The following is a 19,396-nucleotide window of genomic DNA, read 5'->3' as shown; positions in this document are numbered from 1 at the left end:
AAGAAAAGAACCAATCTGATTTTACAGAAAATGGGGGGAAACAAACAAATGAAACAGAAAATCCAAGGCCATCTGTGTCCCTGCAGACACCTCTGCATGTGGAACCACAACAGAAGGAAGTTATTCGTTACACATCACAGCACTGCTCGGCACGAGAGCCCCACCTCATCTTTGCCACACTGGGAGGAGCTGAAGAAGAAATGGAATGTCAACGTGCAGAAAGCTGAGAGCTGCAGTAGGGAAATGGGGAAAGAAGGGCGAAAGGAGGCTGTGTTCCCCTGCCCCCAGGGCAGAAGACACGGAAAGCTCAAAATGTCCCCAAAAGAAGAAGGGAGAATGAGGATGCGAGGCCCACGTGTGCTCCTTGCACCCAGTTCAGCCAGCAGAATTAAAAGTGAGGCAAGCCACTAGTTTCATATTTTTTTAGACTTAAACCCTTCTTTGTTCAGCACAAAGAGGGCAAATGCCCTGGTGCCTCTGTGTGATGTAAAGAACAGAGGCAGTACCTGCAGAACTGCACGTAAGGCAACCAGAGTGGCTGAAAGCGTTGGGAGAAAAAGCCAGTTTGCCAATATATTCTTTTCCTTCTCAGCATTTAATGTTTACTGCCCAGAGCATTTAAGGCTTGAGTTTTGCATTGACTTTTTTAGGACTGATGACAGGCTCGAAGCTAAACACACGTTTGGATGCTTTGGCACAGCAGAGACCATAAGCCCGGCACGGCAGAGGATTAAATCTGCACTACAGCCTTCTCTTTGCTTTATTGCTAATTTTTGCACATATGTCTGTGATCAGTTACAGGCCTCTGACATATGGTGAGTGCACCTGCTAAGTCAGCCAGGGCTGCTGCCTCCAACAGCACTCAGGATCTGCAAGGTCTGAATAAGGGATTTAAATGAGCGTCCCTCGTGCTGCAGTGCTTTGCATTCCCCAAACAGCTCCGTGGCAGTGCAAGAACCTCAGATAAACGATTTAAAATGTTTTGTAATAAGAATTATTATTAATTGTGTGAGATCCAAGTCGATAAAGGGCGTTTTCAGGGTTTGGGGCTCATTGGTTTGGGGTGGAATGTGAACAGACCGCTCATCTACCCACAGTCACGTTCTCATCTGTAAAATCACATGGATTGCTCAGGAAACTGGCAACCACATCCGTGTTGGGGAGCTGTAAACTTCAGCCAGCCTCTGTCACGGGGCTGGACAATGGCATTCACGGGTTCCTGCAGCACCAAGCTCCCTCTGCACCTCCCAGGGATCTTCCCCACTGCCCAGTTAATGCCCTGTAACCTGCTCACTCTGCTACTCCCAGGCCTCTGAGCTGAGCTTTAATCCCTCTGCCACAGGGCTGCCGTGGATCCTGACGTGTTTCGGTTCGACCCCAGCCCTGAGCAGCCTCTCCTGCAGGTTTGACTCCTTCCCAGATCCTCCAGGACCTCCCTGCACACCAGGTTCTGCAGAGCCCAGCTGCAGGCAGGCTTTTGAAGCCCCACACATCAGGGAGAGCTCTGCTGGCTTTCACCACGTTTGTTCTGGCATCAGCCTCCTCTGCCAGGCTGGAACAGCACAAACTGGGCAGCAGCTCTCTCTAAAAGAGCTTTTTGGGACAAAGAGCATCAAGGTCAAATCTCAGCTTTCCTGGCATTTAATGCCACGTCTCTAGGTCTGCCCCCCAAAGCAGGTTCTGGATTGGATCTGCAACAGGGGCTTGCTTTTGCAGGAGTTCACCTTCTCCTATTCCACTTCTCAGGAAAAGAAATTGCAAGTATTGTATTTCGCTCCAAAATGTCAGGAAAACATCTTTAAAGATTTGAATTCAATTAAATACAAACCTCAAAATCTCATTTTCAGTTTGGACTTGAATATCATTATCTTTTTTTCTTTGTACTCATGTAATTTTATATTCTAGGATGCAACACCATATCCTCAGGCACAAGAATAAGAATTGAATTTTTTCATTTTATCCAGCTCTGATTATTTTTGTAAGGGTATTGAATGTGTGGCTACCACCACTGTAGTAGAGGTAATTAGCAAGGAATCATTTTTTTCCTCAGTGTCATTTCCATAGCCCTCTGCACACTCTGGCAGTATTTTTTAACAGGATTTTTTTCTGACTCCTCGATTAAATTATTCCCCATGCTTACACCTGAGTACACAGAATATGTAGTTCGAGTGACATATTTCAAATTCAGGCTTTTGAAGCTCTCCTGTCCTAGTCCTGCTAGCAATTTTTGCCTATGGAAGACTCTCCAGAGCACATTACCATCAAAATCTGCCAGAGACACTAGGCAATATTAGTCAAGGCATCTTTAATAATGCAAGAAAGGTCAGCAGCTCACAGAATATCAAGCTGCATATCGAAGAATTATGAATGTTTTTTCTCTGTGCAAGATTTCACAGGTATTCTTTGGGGTTTTTTTCCTGATTCATTTTATGCCAACAGCAGAGGATTTGTTTCATTTGCAGCATATACCAGGGGAAAAAAAAAAAAAAAAAAAAAAAAAAAAAAGAAAGAAACTTTCTTATCAAATAGGAGTGTCAGTATATAATTCACTTCTTATATGTCAGTATATAAAAATAACGTAGGGATCAAGTATGTAACACACTCTTGGCATGAGAAGTAGCTGTTTCCTAATAATTGAATTAGAAATTGCATTGTAACTCCACGAGGGGAAGCGGCAGGCAGAGCTCATGGGCCATGCCCTCTCCAGGCCATCCAACACGAGGAGATAAATTCCATATTTTGTTCTTTCACTGCCACCAGAGTCAATGCTGCTTTACAACTAACAGGTTTTTCCTGGAACAGCTCAGGATGTGATCACATAGCAGGGCCCTGACCCCTTGACTACATAATGCTTTTGGGATCAATAGCACAGAAATTAATGTGTTTATCATATCAGAGCATTTTAAAAACTTCATACATGCAGTCACTAATTACCTCCAATGCCCGTGATACAGCATTTTGAAGTGCTGGTCCAGTGCTCTCAAATTCTGCACAGGAAAAAGTTGAATTAGGCAGTCTGAAAAATCAAACCCAACTAATTTCTCCTGTTCTCCCCAGGTCATTAATCTTCGTGGGACAAATTACCACCGGCAGCTCAACAGAGTGGCACTGATGGACTGGGGAGACAACAAAGCCACTCTGGCATAACTGAGAGGAGCATTTGTATCCTCTCCAACTTCCTCCTTGAATTTCCCCATTATTTCTTTTTTTTTTTTTGGTGCAAATTATTAGAATTTATTACTCTTAATTAATGTATGTTTAGAATTATTCATTCAAGCTCACATGGAGCCATCCTCTGCTGAGCAGCACAACCACTTTGACTGCAATTTGACAAAGCAATTTTGCAAGGGGTTTTCTCTTTTTTTTTTTTTTTGCAAGTATTTCTGCAAGAATAGCAGAAGTATTCTGACAAAAGAGTAGCAGAACAAGCCTTACAACATTTAGAAATGACACAGGATCCCGGTATAGCGTTAGAGGCAAAATATTAATATTAAACTAAAAAGCTGTTAGGTGAATTCAGGGGGGTTTGTCACGATGAAAATGTGAGCTCTCAGCACAAATGCAACAGCAACGCAGGAAGACAAGTTCCAACTTAACAAAAATAAGATTTTAAAACCTAATTACAAACACAATACTACAAAGTCTATTTTGTTTTTCCAGGCAGAAATCACTCTCTTTTCGGTGTGGGGTGATGCGTGCACAAATTTCCTCCAGGTCACATTTGCTTTTGTCTGAAAGCTTAAGGGGAGAAATCCTCCAGCGTGTTTCTTTAACCTCCAGCAGCACAGCCAAAGGCACTGGGGAGGTCATGGCAGAACACAACGAGGGATCAGGAAAGGAAATGCTGCCATGTGTTGCTGCTCCCTGGCCGTACTCAGCTCTCTGGAAAATGACCAACAGGAGCTGCAGCTAAATCCTACCCTGTTTTCCTGTTATCAGGTTAAAAAGCCATGTAAATAAATATACATGAACTAAACAGAAACAGCTGGAAAGTTCCCAGGAGGGACCTCTAACAACCTCCAAGCTGGACGGACCAGGGTAGATCAAGGGATCGTTATTAAGAGTAAAGGCTTACACCAAACCTGCTGTGAAATTCAGCCTGCTGAATTCTGAACGTTGATGGTACAAAGTATTAAATGGTGGAATTTATTAATTCTTGAAAAGCAAGATGGTGAGTGAATGGTTACATTTTCTACATTCCAAATGTGCATGGTGCAACTTGCTGAGATTAAAAAAAAACAAACTGTAGGTACCTCCTGTGAAAATCAAACACTTCAGGCAAACTCCTTCTTGTATTGGTTTTCCAGAAGGGAAAAAAAAAAAAAAATATCAGCATCATTAGAGCTTTTCATTAGAGTTTTCATTTAAAGGCTTTAGAACAACTTCATTCTAGAGAAACACAGCTCAGAGGTGACTGGAGCTAAATGGGAACTCTGGAAGGAAGGAGCTTTTTTGCCTTGGTAGACCTGTGCTATTCCAGATGTATTTGCTGGGATTAAGGTGTGCCTAACAACAAGATGACAGCAGTCAGACTGAGAGTGTCACTCAGTGTTCTCACCATCCTCGTGGGATGCCTGCCCCCCTAACTGCGTTCCTAAACTGAGTTAGAGAAGTGTTCCCCCAGTGCCCTGCAGAGGAGAGGCTGGGGGTCTCTGCAGGAGATGATGCTCACACATCCACCCAGGTCCCACCCACAACCCTGCCCCATCCCTTCCCATTCCTGCCTCACCCCTTGGTGTGATTCAGTTCCCTTTTGGCCATGAGATGCAGGATGTCAGTGCACTAAACCAGCAAAAAATTTAGCTGGGAAAAGTAACTTTCCTCAGAGTCATGGTCTCAGTGGTGCAGTGAAGGGCATCACCATGTGTTTACACGTGGAACATCCAGAAACTACTGGCTCCAGAAGAAGCTGGGAGCTTGAGGACGGGAGCAAGCCTTGATAAACTTGATCACCTGCCAGGTGAAACAGCAGGACAGGGAAAGGAAAAGGCTGGGTTAGTAATTTCCTTACCAGAGACAGAAATAGTTTGAGTTGTGCTTTAGAAATAAGGGATTTTATGTTTAAGATTGTTTGTCTTCTCCCTTAAAAATTACATTGCTCACTACTAGATCTGAATTATACTCTTATATAGAGAAAATAAATTGACTGTTAAGAACAAAGTTCTCAGAACTTCTCAGCCAGGATCTGTTACCAGCCACAGAGCCCAAACGTCTCAAATCCCACCAATCTCTGGAATGAATGAACAAAAGGAAGCTCCCCTCTTTTCGGAGTCAGTTTCCTATCCCCAGAGAAGACAGTGTGACAGTAATTAGTTACACTCGTTGGGAGATTTACACAGGAAATGCTCCCTCCACAGACAAGCCGTGTGGAATTTATGTACAGTTGGAAAAATATTTAGACTTCTGTCGTGGCTTTGCCATCTGCATTCCTTGGCAGCCACACTCCTTGGGCAAAGAGCTACGCTGGCAATGTAAATTAGGTCAGAGTGGCATTGGTCCTCCGGGGATGCTGGAAAAGCTTCAAAACTGAAGAATAAGTGCATCCTGAAACCTGGGAGGAATGCCTCACTGCCTGGGGCTGGATTCTCAACTGATAACTGTGCCCTGATCCTTTTAGTCAGCACACGGCCACACTCCACAGCTAGCAATCCGGGATCATCTGACCTTTGTCCACGGGAAAAGTGAAGGATTTCACGTTAAGCGTTCAAAAATATTTCACGTGGCAAAACTCGACTGTTGAAGCACCAGGAACTATTTTCTCTCTCCAGAAAGATGATTAGGAAGAGTGACAAAACCCACTGTGTGATCAGACATTTCTGCTTCAGCCAGTTCCCACACTAGAGCCCACTGGCAATATTTTGGGAGCCAGTAAAATAAATCTAATTTCTAAAACTTGACCCAAAGAGTTTACATTCTCTTCTGGCATAGGGTGGCATATTTCAATTGGCTTTAAAGCTGCCCTATCAACAGGTCCCTCTGAATACCCCGGTACCTGTGTGCCAAAAACCTGGGAGCTGCAGGAAATCTGGCTTGAAATAAGTGCTGGCTGAGGGAGGGATCTATTTATAAATCAGGTCATGGGGGTTCAAGCTTTTAGCAAAGGGAGAAGTTTAGTAAAAGACAGTGTGGGGAAAGCAGAACTTCAATCAGTTATGAAGATGATTTCCTTTAGTTCTGCAGTTTTTGCAAGTGCACCTGTTTCTGCTCCACCTGACTTTAATCTCACCACACTTAGAAGCGTGGCACATTTTCCAGGAACTTGGAAGGAGCTTCCCTGCACAGATCCCTCCGTTCTGCCTAGCTGGGATACATCCTTGGCAGATAACCTGATACAGAGGGACAGCAAAGCACCTTGGTGAGTTGATTTGTGAAAATTGTTTCAGTGAGTAGACAAATGTATTTCCTTACTCTTGACAGACAGCCTCATTAAGTTTTCATAAAAGACCTGCATTATTAAAATCCCTGTTCTCTCCTGAGGACTGGAGGCACAGGGATCTCAGGTGATGCTGTGGTACCCACTCCATGAAACTTTCCATACAGATGCTATTTTTAAAAGGAACACTTAGCAATGGAGCCGGTGACCTGTTTTGTTCGGGATGAAGCCCACTCTTACAAACAGGAGAGATAAAAACAACCACTTAGCCGTAAGTGGGAAAGAGCCTTGGTTACACCAGGAGCCCACCCTGCCTTTCTGGCATATCTTGCTCACAAAGGCATTTTCAGAAAACAAGAATAAAGTGCTTCAAGGAGCATCTTGACAAGTGTCGGCTTCTTTTATAACCATCAAAGTTTAGCGCGTGGAAATAAAAAGATGAACGAAACGTGTGAAAATATTCATAACCAGGTGTTTGGGCTGCTCTTTTCACCCTGACTCCTGCCTATAGAACATCAATCCGCTGTTTTCCTCCCGCCAGATAAACAGGCAAGGTAGTTAAAAGTGACCTGCCAAGAAACTTTTAACTTCTGAGCTCATCATCACAGCAAACACAAGATTTTTCCCTGATGAGTGCAAATTACTGCAGGGCTGGTGGGTCTCTGTGGCCACAAAGAGCAACACACTCTCCCCTGCACAAAGAGCGATTTTCTCTTCGCATGATAACGAGCCTTTTGTATTTCCAGAGCCCCTAACAAAGTTCCTCTGCAGGAGGCCCCGCTGTGTTAGTCCTCATTAAAGCACCCGATCGATAGATTAAGGAGAACAAAATGGAGCAATTCTGCCTTAGCCCCGAGCTCCTTCTTCGCGCTCCTGAGCTTTATGGGAAGCACTGGAACCAAAAGTTGTCGAGGAATGAGACTTAGGGAAACAAAACAAACAACAAAAAACCACCTTAATTTCAGCAGTCAGCGCTCAGGCAGAAACGAGGCAGGGAGATAAATCTAGAGACGGGTTTGCTGCTAAGTAAAAGAGAGAAGATTTGGGGTGCTGCAGATGCAGCTCTCCTTGGCACCTCCCTCGCCTATAGAAAAATGCCCCGTTTTATTCAACCACCTCCAACAGACACAAACGTCACACGATTCTGGCTCACCTCTGCTTAGCTCACAGGAAATGTCTGGTGAGACCTGGAACTGGCTGTAACTCACCAGCCCCGCACTGCTCAAAATTGCTTGGTTATGCTGAATATTAAGGAAACACTGGGAATCCCAATTCAGGCAAGCAGGCTTTTGTTACCCTTTCTCTTTTGGAAGCAGCTTCAGTAATCTTGTAAAACTTAAAGCAATCTTAGATTAATAAAAACTGAAAGAAGCTTAAAGTAATCTAGTAAAAATTCATCTCTGTTTTAGGATGTAAGAAAGAGCCACACTACAAGAGAGAAACGAGAAAAGAACGAGACCTGAGGGAAAGGAAAATACTGTCCATGAAGGGCTGGGACTGTCTGCAAGAACTGTAGGGCACAGAAGCTTGGCACAGTAAAATCAGAGAATGTTTCTGCTTTCAAAATGGGAAGTTATAACAGACTGCAATCAGGAGGGAGATGAAAGCTGCACCAATGAACTGGAGCACCAAACTCCCTCTTGAGAAGCTGCAGAACTAAGTGCCTATTAAAAAGCCAGAAATCAGACAGAGAAACATGCAAGGGACAAGGTTAACTATCATCAAAGAGAAGAATTGAAAGAAGGTCGATAACAGCTCGGACAGGAAAGGAAGATGAATAGAAAATTGTTCTGGACCACCTCAAACCCCTGCTCGGCAGAAGGGTATTGATGGGATTTGAAGTGACCAAGAAAAATGTGAAAGATGTGTCCTCCTTTCCATCACAAAGTGAACTGAAGGAAAAAAAAACCCAAAAAAACCCACACCAAGACAGAAAGGAAAGAAAAGCCAAAGTCAGAGAAACCTCCTTGCAAGTTCCTGGGATTTGCTTAGGACAAAGGACAGACTTTACACTGGACACTAAAATCACCTTTTTAAACCACCATTTCAGAAAAGTGCTCTGCATATTTACATAATACGAGTCCTTTTATAAGCACGGGGCCTTCTATGTATTTCACCCTTCTGTGTATTCTAATCATACAGAATCACTTTTTACTATTGACAGAGACGTAACTCAATTGAAACTCTCTGAAACCCCCCCGCTGGTCATCCTGCTTGCCCAGACAAGAACCTGAGCAGCAGGCATCTCCAACACTGCAGCAATCTCATCAAGAAAACCAAAGCAAAATCGGTACAACAAAAACTGTTTAAGAAAAGCAAATGGGAGGAAACTGCTCCGGTGAGATAGGAAATAAATTCTTCTCAGAGAAGAATTCCTTCTGGCACAGGATACTCAGAGATTTTGGTAAGTCCTTTTGGCCCCTTTTGCCTCAAGTTCCTTACCCACCTAAGAGAAAACACAAGGTTATCAAGCCTTTGAGGTTTTTTGCTTAGGTGCCAACAATTTGGAGCTGTAATTTTCCGGTGACCATGGATTTTGCTGCAGTGAGGCTCTGCTTCTCAGCATCGCTTTAATGCAAAGAAATTTTAACTCTTGGTGCTCTCAGTGGGGGTAAAGGAATTCCCAACAAGTGATGGTAATTTGTTGGGGTGGGGGTTGTCCACAGTGGTATTACAGACATTCCAGACGTTGGAAATGAGTGAGGAGAAATATTCTGGAGGGGCAGTAGAACTGAGTGGGATTGGGTGTGTGGGTCAGGGTCCAGAGCCAGCAGCCAGGCAGAGGGGACAGGGAAGGAGAATTCACTGGCCAGGAGGAGTGGGAGAACCACACTGAGCTCAGCAGGGCTTTCAGATCTGCCAGGGTAAGACAAACAGAGGAGACAGCTCCACAAACCCTTCTGGATCCTTCCTTTCAGATCTCCTAACTCTTTGCTTTGCAGCGCAATGTTGATTTTCAGTGAGAAATATCTTCAGCAAAGGCCAGCAGTGACCAACACAGAGATGTCCAAACTGTGACAGCCACCAAAAGGCTCAGCCCTGCTCTAAAACCCCTTGGGAAAGCCACACGAATAATGAAGTGTAAATAAACCCAGACACACAAATGTCTTGCAGCTCAGCGTGCTGAACAGGACAGAGCTGGCAGGCAAAAGGTGCTGGTGCAAGGAGCAGCTCGCTCAGCCCCCGTCCCAGCCGTGGCCTGCAGACAACGCAGTCACAGCCTGCAGCTTTTCCATGTAACACCTCAAACTCTGTGTATTGAAAGGAGAGGTTTAGTCAAGATCAAGGGCAGCGGAATTCAGCTGTCATGGTGATAAAAGCTCGAGAGATTGTCTAGATGAGCTCTTGATTCGTGCAAGCAGAAGCAAAGCAGAAGCCAGCAGGTGAGAAAATGGCCCCGGCTGAGCAAGCTGAGCTCCTTCCAGGGTTATGAGTGTTAAACAGTGTTTTGTTAAAGATTCTGGGGAGGACTGAAGAGTGGGACCTGTGACAAAGCCCCGTTTTCCCTAGGTTTCCTTTCCAACAGGGATGCTGCAGGTTCCATATGAGCTACAGCACGTGAAAGGGATTTACTTTTTTTAAAACTTGTTCTCCATTGCAGGAGTAATTGTGATGAATTGTCAATCAAGGCAAACGCGGCCCGCTGATGAAATTAAGGACGTGAAATTAGAGGCTGGTAGCAAGACAACAACTGTTGGAGAGCAGCGTGAGCAAATGATGGATGAGAGCAGGAAAACAAAGGGATGGATTGTCAAACACACAAACCAACAGCACAGGGGAAATTGATGGCAGCTGTTCCAGCCAAAGCACGGGCCTAACACGCTGCCTTAAAGCATCATTAACTTTGGGATAAAAGCTATGTGCCACACACACTTTGTTAGGCAGAACCACAGGTGTTTAAGGACTTGGGGAAGTATTTTCTGAGCACGGGTGTTCTTGTTGCACACACTGGAGGAGCCTCACGTGTACTCCAGAGGGACCCAACGTGTTTGACACGCAGGAAGCACCTCTGGAAAACGGCCTGCCTTGCCAAAAATGAAATTACTGTCTCATCCGACAAAAATAAAGTTCATTTACACGAGTGGAAACACCAAGGAGGTGCCCGTGTTGGAAAGAGAGGAGTCTCCTGCAGGAGCAGCGAGGAGAAGCAGAGTGTGGCTCACGTTTGTGGCACAGCATCAGTCAGGGCTGCAGCTTGCAGCGTCACCCCCAGCCCTCTCTGGGTGCACCTGCTCCGCCCCTGGCTGCAGCACAGGCTGTGCGGGTGAAACACTGCTCCACTGCTTCCCACTCAGAGGGCGAGAGAGGAGAAACGCTGCCTCCCTGCACAGCCAGGGATTTTCCCTTCAGCTTAGCATTCATTCCACTTGAGCTCGGTTTAAAATAAACAAACAGGTGTTCAATCCAGAGGAGGCCAAACCAAGCTGGGTCACTGAGAGAGATGAAAGTTTCCACGGCAAAGATGTGATCTGTGCAGCAAAGCTGGAGGAGGAACGGAGTCCTGCTCGCTCTGTCAGTAACTTCTTGGGCTATTTTTGATAATATCCTAGAAGCTTTTAAAGGACATTCAACAAAAAAGGTCACTTGAAGTGTTTGCAAAGATTACAGGGGATCAGGATGCGCTCACTCTGCACAGTCTGCTACATGCTCAATTCACTGTCATGGAGGAAGCAAAGAGCAGAATTAATCCTCAGAGAGGAAATTAGGATGATATTGTGCTGGGTCACGTTCCTGGATTATAAGATTTCCACCAGTCAATCCTGAGTTATTGCTCTGCAAATACTCAACATAATTTGATAGATACTCGGGGAAAAAAAATACAACAAGAAATCGCTTTCCTTGTGTTTCAGAATGGACGTCCCATAAAAAAGAGAGGCATTTAGCATGACACCACCGAATGCCCAGACCGTTATTAATGGAGGCTGTATTCCAAAGAAGGTCTCCATCGTTCTGCTGCCATTAGCCCACCTAATAAGGATATTTTTTGTGCAGTTAGCATGAATTATTCTAGCCAGGAGGGAACACAGGCTTGGTTAGATAGAGGGTTGCTCACACATCTATCTGTAGAGCAAGATGTGAATTAAGGCGTCCAAAGACACAAAAAAACTTTTGCTCAGGTACTCTCCTGTAGACCCCCTGTTATGCCATAGAACAATCTGCCCCAGGCAGGTGCTTTTCCACAACTTTCACCCTGAAATACATGTTATTCCTTAACTACTTCTCACAAACTCTTGAGAGTACAGGCAGCAGTGGCACGGGTGTAATAGTTACACAGCTCAAACAGAACGTCAGAACACACCGAGATTGAAGGGAGGATTCCATTCTCAGCTCTCAAGGTGACTTTGGCAGGAATTTCTGAGTCACCCACACAGATGAGGGCAGCTGCACCTCCTGCTGTTCGTGGGGATCTAGCCCCACTAGGCACTTTCAAATTCCCCCACAGAATTCCCTAAAAGCCACACTTCTGGAGGTGAACAGAACAGGAGCATTTCCAAAAAGGACCTGTTTGGGGCGTGGGAAAGAGGCAAATCCCCCGAGTCCTTTTACCACATCAGAAACTGGAGATTAGTGGAAATCCTCTCTCTCTCTCTCATGTGGCAGAGGGAGCCTGGCACACTCGATGGGATGCTTCAACCCAAAACACAGGCATTAAACCCACGGGAATCCCACGTGTGAAAGGTGTGCAGTGGGGCAGGGAGAGAAACCAGAACGCCACTCCTGTGGGTGTTTTTCACATCCTCTCTAGCCTGGTGGTTTGTAGTGAGTAATTCAGCCCTTCCTGGCATTTCATAATTACAATTAAGAGCATTTTGTCGTGTCCAAGAGTCCAGGATTCTCGTGTCATGCAGGGAGGGGGATGACCCAGGGAGCCTGAGAAGAGCTAGCAGTGTCAGGGCCAGCTGTAACTCCTCTCATCCCAATTATTCTGAAATGCTTGGACACATCTCATTAACAAATAAAAACTCAATGGACTCTTTTGCTCATGCAACACCAGGTGAGGTGGCTCTTCAAGCAACACAGAATTGGGAAAGATAATTTAGCCTACTACCAGAAAAAAAAAATTATATCTATATATATATATATATCTATATCTCTATATAAAGGAACAAGCAAATCAAGGGAGAGAAACAAAATGCTCCCAAGGTGGCAGAGTTTGGGTTCACCACTCACAGTGAGTCTGTGAAGCACCCCAGCCTGAAGGCAAGAAATAGCATGAAGCATGAAACACTCCAGCCTCTGATAAATTCTGGACAGCCACTCACAAGCTTATGCCTCTTCTCAAATATCGTTCACACCACTGACGTAGCCAGGACTGGTGTCTCATCGTGCAAGACGCTGCAAACAGAAGCAAAAAATGGTATTTGGCCCAGGGAGGATGGGCTGTATTTGGAGAAGGCAGATGGCAAAGGCAGGAACAGAGGCACAAAGGCAGCTGATGGCTCAGGGAGCAGCTCACAAGTCAAACCTCTCAAATATTTGCCTGATGACCAGTGCTTCAGAATTCATTGCTTGCTCAAGTCCTTGTCCTGCCTGCAAAGTGCCTGTAGGACAGCACAGGGTGTATTTTCCCTTGTGTAAATCTGTAGAGTTTCACGAGCCCCGAAAATTCATCTAATTCGACCAAACATCCCTTCTCTAAGTAGAACACGCAGATGTGGAATGCTCATGTGCCTAAATTCTCTCACTTAAACCCGACATCAAACTCCAGCAAAAAGCCCAGAGAAAGCATATCCTACTTCAAAACGTTTTAATTAGTCACACTCGTTTAACTGCACGTTTTCCTGCGGTACAAAGCGGTGCTTATCTTCACGGTTCAGGCTGCAAACCCTCCTCAGGATGCTGACAAGGGAAATGGCACTGCCCTGGGTGGGCTTGGAGGCACCAGCAGGAGCTCCGCGGCAGAGGTGGTTCCCTTCCCTTGGCAAGGGCTCTGCTGCGTGCCCCGGGTACCTCCTGGACACCTGCACAGCCGCGCTGCACGCGTCCCGTCCAGGCAGCAAACCACCCTCTGCAGGAGATTGTCCGCTTTGGTTCGCAGCTCCAGCCCGGCCCCGGCGCTGCCTCCCTGGGGCTCCTCTCTGCTAAGCGTCCTGCTCCTCTCCAAGGGTTGTGAAAGAGTTAAATGTTGATTTTTAGAATCTCGGTGGCCTTCCCACCAGAGAATGATATTTCAGCATACCATTATGGCAAATTTTCCTAATGCCTGCCTGTGGGGATATCTGTGTAATGGCACCATCTGACTCTTATCATAATTTGATTCAAACTCATATTGCTTTTACATTTTATTTCTCTTTGCCATTCTGGCTTGCAACAGCCAACAGCAGGCTGAAATTTTACCTAAATGAGAGCATTTTTGCTCAGTGAAAGAACATTACTCTGTGCCATTTGCTTAATAGTTCACATTACTGTGTAGGGAGTGCTGCATTCTCAGGCCAACTTCCCGGCACCCAGTTTGTTAAAAGTTTCAAGGGCAACACAGCAATAGCTTCTGCATGGAAAAAAAACCCACAAAAAACCCCCACCCTTACTGTCTGGGCAAAATTAGAGTTTCTCAGATAGACCAGAAGTCAAGAAAATTCTCAGCTGTATTTTTGCACGGGCAGAAATAAATTAATATCTACAATAATGTCCGAAACGTCCACAAAGTTTTCTTGATGCAAACAGGAAGCAGGGGCACTGCAGGGATCCGGAAGGATCTGCACAGTGCTGAGCTCCCGTGCCTGGGAGGCACCTGAACAAAAATTCCCAGGTTTTGTGACTGGTCACTGACAGGAGATGTGGCCAGAGGCCGCCTTTAAATCCTGAAGAATATTCTGAATTTAAGCAGAATATTAAACGTGCTGATTAGGAAGCTGCTGCACAGGAGTTGTGCGTGCCAGAGCTGCAAAGTATTTTTAGCAAAAAAAGCCAAAAACTAGGGTCTGAATTTCAAAGCGTGAAAAAGCACGAGAGAGGACTGAAAACAAACTGGAGTTTAAAATACACAACCAGATGTATTAAAAAAAAAAAAAAAGAAAGTATTATTTTTTCCTGAAGTTTCATCTTCCTTTCTCCTAACAGCTGGTCTTATTTTTCCCCTGAAGAGGCTCAAAGCACACATTTAATAGAATTTGATAAATATCTTATAAAATATCATGAGAAAGATGTTAGTTATTGCCAACCTGTGACTAGGGTTGGTATTGATCTAGAAATCCAGACCTTATTTTTAGATTACTACAAAATACTTCAGTGGCTTATGTCAAAATTATTTCAGAAAATGTTTTTTATTAATACACAGCCATCTGTATCACTTCTAAGCAGGTGATAGAAGTTTGATCTGCAACTTTAAAATTCTGAGACACTTAGTTGCTAGGAAACCAACAAATCTAATTCATGTACCTCTTATAACACAAAAATATATAACTACGTACTGATTCTCTCAGAAAAACTCACGCTATGTATTTTTCAACTTCACCTTTTGTCAGTGATTTGAAGCCTTATTTTCTTGCATTTAGGCCTAAGAGAAGGCACATCACTTATAAAGAGATTGGTAAATATGTTAACAGAAAAAGAGACGGAATATTCTTTTATCAGACTTTTTCACGTATCTCATTTCTGGCACGAGGAACGTCTGAGCAGCAAGCTGTAAGGGCTTGAAATTTACTTCCAGTACGGATTCACAAATTTATCTTTAATATTTCATTACCAGGAGTGTTGATCATTTCTGGCTCAGAAGATGGCTTTGTAGACGATCAATCTGGTGACTTTATGAGAAACATTATTCATAAACATATGTAAAAGGCCCCTGCTTTCACTGCAGCACAACCAGTTAAGCATCTCTCAATACACCCACCCGACCTTGCAATTACTGCCTTATCTATATGAGGCATTGCAACACAATTATTCATTCTACTTCCTCACACTTTTGTTCTCTGGCTTGGCAGGTCTGCTGGGGAGAGTAACACATATTCCATTAATAACAATTAGCAGTGACCTGATGGGAACCTGAGTAATAAGTTATCCAAAAAGTGGGATTTTGTTTGTGGACAGAGGTAAATACAAATACCTTGAATTCTGGGAAAGTATTTTCTCAATTTCACCAAGGAAATGTGACTACATGTAAGAAACAGAGACAATGTACCCCTTTTATAGGAGGAAGAAAAACCCAACAACATCTAAAATAAAATCGAGATCCTCTCCACAGGTTATCCCGGATTTTCTCAACACATATGTGAACAAAAACCAAATGCAGAGATGAAAAAAACCAGGACATCCAGTCTGTTCCCTTCTTCAAGAGATGCCAGAATTCCAGAGGTCACCATTTTACATTTGTTTTCTTGGGACAAGGCAAGTGCCACACTGAACATCCTTCCCAACTCTGGTGGCAGCAGCCAAGGGACAACACCCAGACACCCTTGCACGTCCTAGGACACATCCCTTCTCACAAAAAACGAGACACTTCAGCATGCACAAGCTACTTTTCCTCCAGTTTTGGAGCCTGGCAGCTGCAGCCTGCTCTTGCTGCTGGAGGGAAGGCTCTCAGACCCTGACGATGGGACAGCTTCTGCAATCACTCAGGCTTGTTCTGCTCTTTGTCTTTAACAAAATAAATAGGAAATGGCATCCCATAAACAGCATTAAAACGTTTAGATTGCAAATCACACGCCTCAGCTTAAGAATTGGCAGATTTATGCTGCCACACAGGCTTTATTCTGCCCTTCCAGGATTATCACATGCTTTTCAAATTCCACCATCCAACCGACCCTCTCTTCCAAACACTTTGGGCTTTGAGTAAGATAAGAGCTCAGTGTGGGAAGAAATCCAGCCTGCGTAGAATTAAGGTCGCACAAAGAATTACAAATTTAGATTTTCTCAGTTCTCCAACTCTTGACCTTGCAATAGAGAGCCAGATTTCTAATGTATAACTGCAGTGAACACAACTGCATATACACTAATGGTATTATGGACATATCTCAAATACACAGACAAATCCATTTTCTCTGTTGAGAAAACGCTTCTCTTAGGGAGTAATTTGGAAAATCCTTTGCCCATACAAGTAATGCTAACAGAAGGATCCTCTGCAAAGACCCAACTCTGCCCTGGGCACCTTTGAACAGCAATCCTCTGTCCCTAGGGAGGCACCAGTTACTCCCCAGAACACCTTTCCTTCCTGTGCCCCTCACAGTCCTTACCTACACCCCCCAAAAAAAGACTCTGGAGAGAGGAGCAGAGCAGAGCTGCTCATAAAATGGAGATGGAAAAGATCAAGACTGTTTGAGAATTAAGGAAAAATTACTAAGGAAGGACCTGATGAAAGGAATGTAAAACAGCTATTGAACTGGGGGCTTGCAATCGACCTAAGATGAGGGGGGGAAAGGCTTTCTTCTCCCTTAAAAATAAATTCTAGTTCTCAGAGACACCCTCGGCATCGCAAGCAGCACATTCTCCTTCTACCCTGTCAACTGCATCAGTATTGGGGTTTTTTTATTCCAGCACTAATATATGAAAGAATAATAAGATAAACAGCTTCCTCCCCAAAACACAAATTACTATTATGCCATGTATTCACCTTTTTTTCCCTTATTCCATGAGCTCTAGGTGTCCATCACTCCCACCTGGGTGTGCAATATAAATACCTCAGCTCATGCAGTGGTTTCACCTTCACCGAATTTCATGTGTGCCAAACTCAGTGCAGTGGTTTAAGTGTTTTTTCTTGCTGTGAGATAGGGTTAGGAGAAAAAGGCAGGCAGGCCCAACTTCAAGGTAAAAAAATAGATTTATCAACACGCCCTTTCCCAAATGCAAAAGGAAATTAGTGCTCTTAAAGAATATGTGTCAATATCAGTGCTTTTGCACCATGTCCTTATTAAGGAGAAAGCCTTTGCAGCTTCTCCCTTCTTTGGTACTCTCACACATCGTGACAAAATTTGTTCATTTGAAATAACAAGCACTTCCAGCATTACCACTTTTGAGAGGGGAAAGAGGAAGGGAAGAGAAAAACAAGCAGAAGATTGAAGGAAGAGGATCTTAAATCTAGAGCTCCAAGACTTAATCTCCTTCTAAAATAACAACAGCTGCTTTGGCACTCTTTGGGGACACACAGGACAGGAGAATTAATTTGGAAGCTCTCTTGTATATGATACACGAACAAGAAGGGCTTATACATACCTTACACAGGAGAACTAGAGTTTATCCACTTTGAAAGAATCCTGTCACACCCCGCCCCCAATATTTTAGATTTTACTGATAGCTCTTTTATTCGCAATACAGTGTTTAGTTAAATTAAGCAATACAGAGAAAAAAAAGCAGCTGGAGCTCAAAGGATTATTATAACAGAAACAATATATAGTTCACCACAAAGAGAATAAGTGCTACAAGGTCAAGATTAAAGACACATTGTCTTTTTTCATAGTGTATAAAATAGAGCGTTTTGGTAGATACTTTGCATTTTATACCTGTAGCCATAAAGAAAAGGGTAGCTCTAACCAATGGCTCTAAAGAACATGTTTCATATCCCTGGTGCTGTCAATAGCAACAAACAACTAATCTTCACTCAATAAATGTATCTTTTATAAGAGTGCTTCCTTTTACAATTTTTAGCATAGAAACTGCAAGAAAGGAACGCACAAGATTAGATGAGCACAACTTGACCTAATATTGAAAAACAGATTACTGCTCTCCTATATTACAGAGGTTATAAAACCATTTATTTCTGTGTGGAACAGCTCACAAATACCAATTTCTTCCAGTAGAAACTGGGAAGACAATAAGGCATCACCCCCTTTAGTCTGAAACAATGCAGGAATGTTAGGTTCTTTTTTTTTTTTCCTTTCAATACACAAAGGTGACTCACAATCTACTGTGCCTCAGCAATAAATTGAGAAAAAAATAAAAGAGGTGGCTTGCTGCCTGTACACACATATACTGTTCTATCATAATTAATAATGATAGTTTTATTACGGCGCGTGTAGCAGCTAATCAATAGGCTTTGATACTTGCACAGTCAACAACAGCTCCTGTGTGCCTGCATAATGTTCTCCATAAAACTTGCTGCTCCAGATACAGCATTTACTACCAATGGCCCCAAGTCAGCAGAGGAAACTGCATTTACAGTCCACACATCACCCTGCACATTCCTCCAGATTCAGGCTGAATGCTCCAGAGCACAGGGGGGAATGGCACAAGACAAGTGGGGAAAAAACCCCAAAAGGCAGGGTGAATCTGAGATAGGATTGCTGGATACTGGGAGGTGAGAATCACAGCTCTACTACTCTGAACCATTTTTGTCTGAGTTAGCTCCCAAGAGCTATTCCATACTCCCTCAGAACAACCCAGAGAATAATCCTCCTTCTCCCAAGGACAAGGTCACGTATAACGCTTGGAGATGAGACCCAAAGGCATCTGGAGAGAGAAGAAAGTTTCCCAAGAGCCTTGGACATCTCTGTTTTAGCTACTGCAGGCTCATAAGACCTCATTTTTCCTACTCTAGATTTCAGGACATACTTCCTCCATTCTCCAACCCTCACTCATCTCAGTAACAAGTCACTGAGTGAGTGGGTTTTCTTCAGGAGACATGGTGGCTGAAGTTCTTCTCATTACACACAAATGCTTGACTTGGATTTTTACCTTCTCCAAATCTGGGACATCTCAAATGTACTGAGAAACTGTAGGTGACCATGGCCTTTCATTTGGAAGAGCCACTTTGGTTTTGAACTCTCAAAGACTGAATCCTGTAAACCTTTCAGGGCACTCTAAATTCAAAAGCTTTCCATGTAAGTGCCTACCCCGAAGCCAACAGCTTCAGTATCTTGAGTCTTCCTGTTCCTTTGCTTTCACCTCCCTCCTCCAGGAGACATGGTGCTGCTGAACTAGCTATTATCAGAAAGGTAGCTAGCTACGAGACAAAATGCAGTGTACAGTGTAATATATGTTACATTTATTTTTATATTTCTATGTGTTAAAATGCAGAGTCCCTATTGTTTTGCAGCTGCTGTCTTGAGACTTAAACTTTTCTAATGTGATGGAGGCTACAAAAATGACACA

At 43.8% G+C, this 19,396-nt stretch overlaps 1 long non-coding RNA gene across 1 annotated transcript in view; it reads right to left on the bottom strand.

Annotated features, from left to right (window-relative positions):
* Nucleotides 1-12,628: 12,628 nt before the first annotated feature.
* The window catches only part of LOC120762179 (uncharacterized), a 61,590-nt gene continuing 54,822 nt past the window's right edge, over nucleotides 12,629-19,396 (bottom strand). Inside the window, exon 4 of the long non-coding RNA XR_005703857.2 lies at nucleotides 12,629-12,709. This is a non-coding gene — a long non-coding RNA (uncharacterized LOC120762179). The remainder of the gene's footprint in view (nucleotides 12,710-19,396) is intronic.

Source organism: Hirundo rustica, chromosome 21 (assembly GCF_015227805.2).
Source record: "Hirundo rustica isolate bHirRus1 chromosome 21, bHirRus1.pri.v3, whole genome shotgun sequence".
Taxonomy (NCBI): Eukaryota; Metazoa; Chordata; class Aves; order Passeriformes; family Hirundinidae; genus Hirundo; species Hirundo rustica.
The sequence above is the reverse complement of the archived record's forward strand: the minus strand, read 5'-3'. Positions and strand labels throughout refer to the sequence as shown.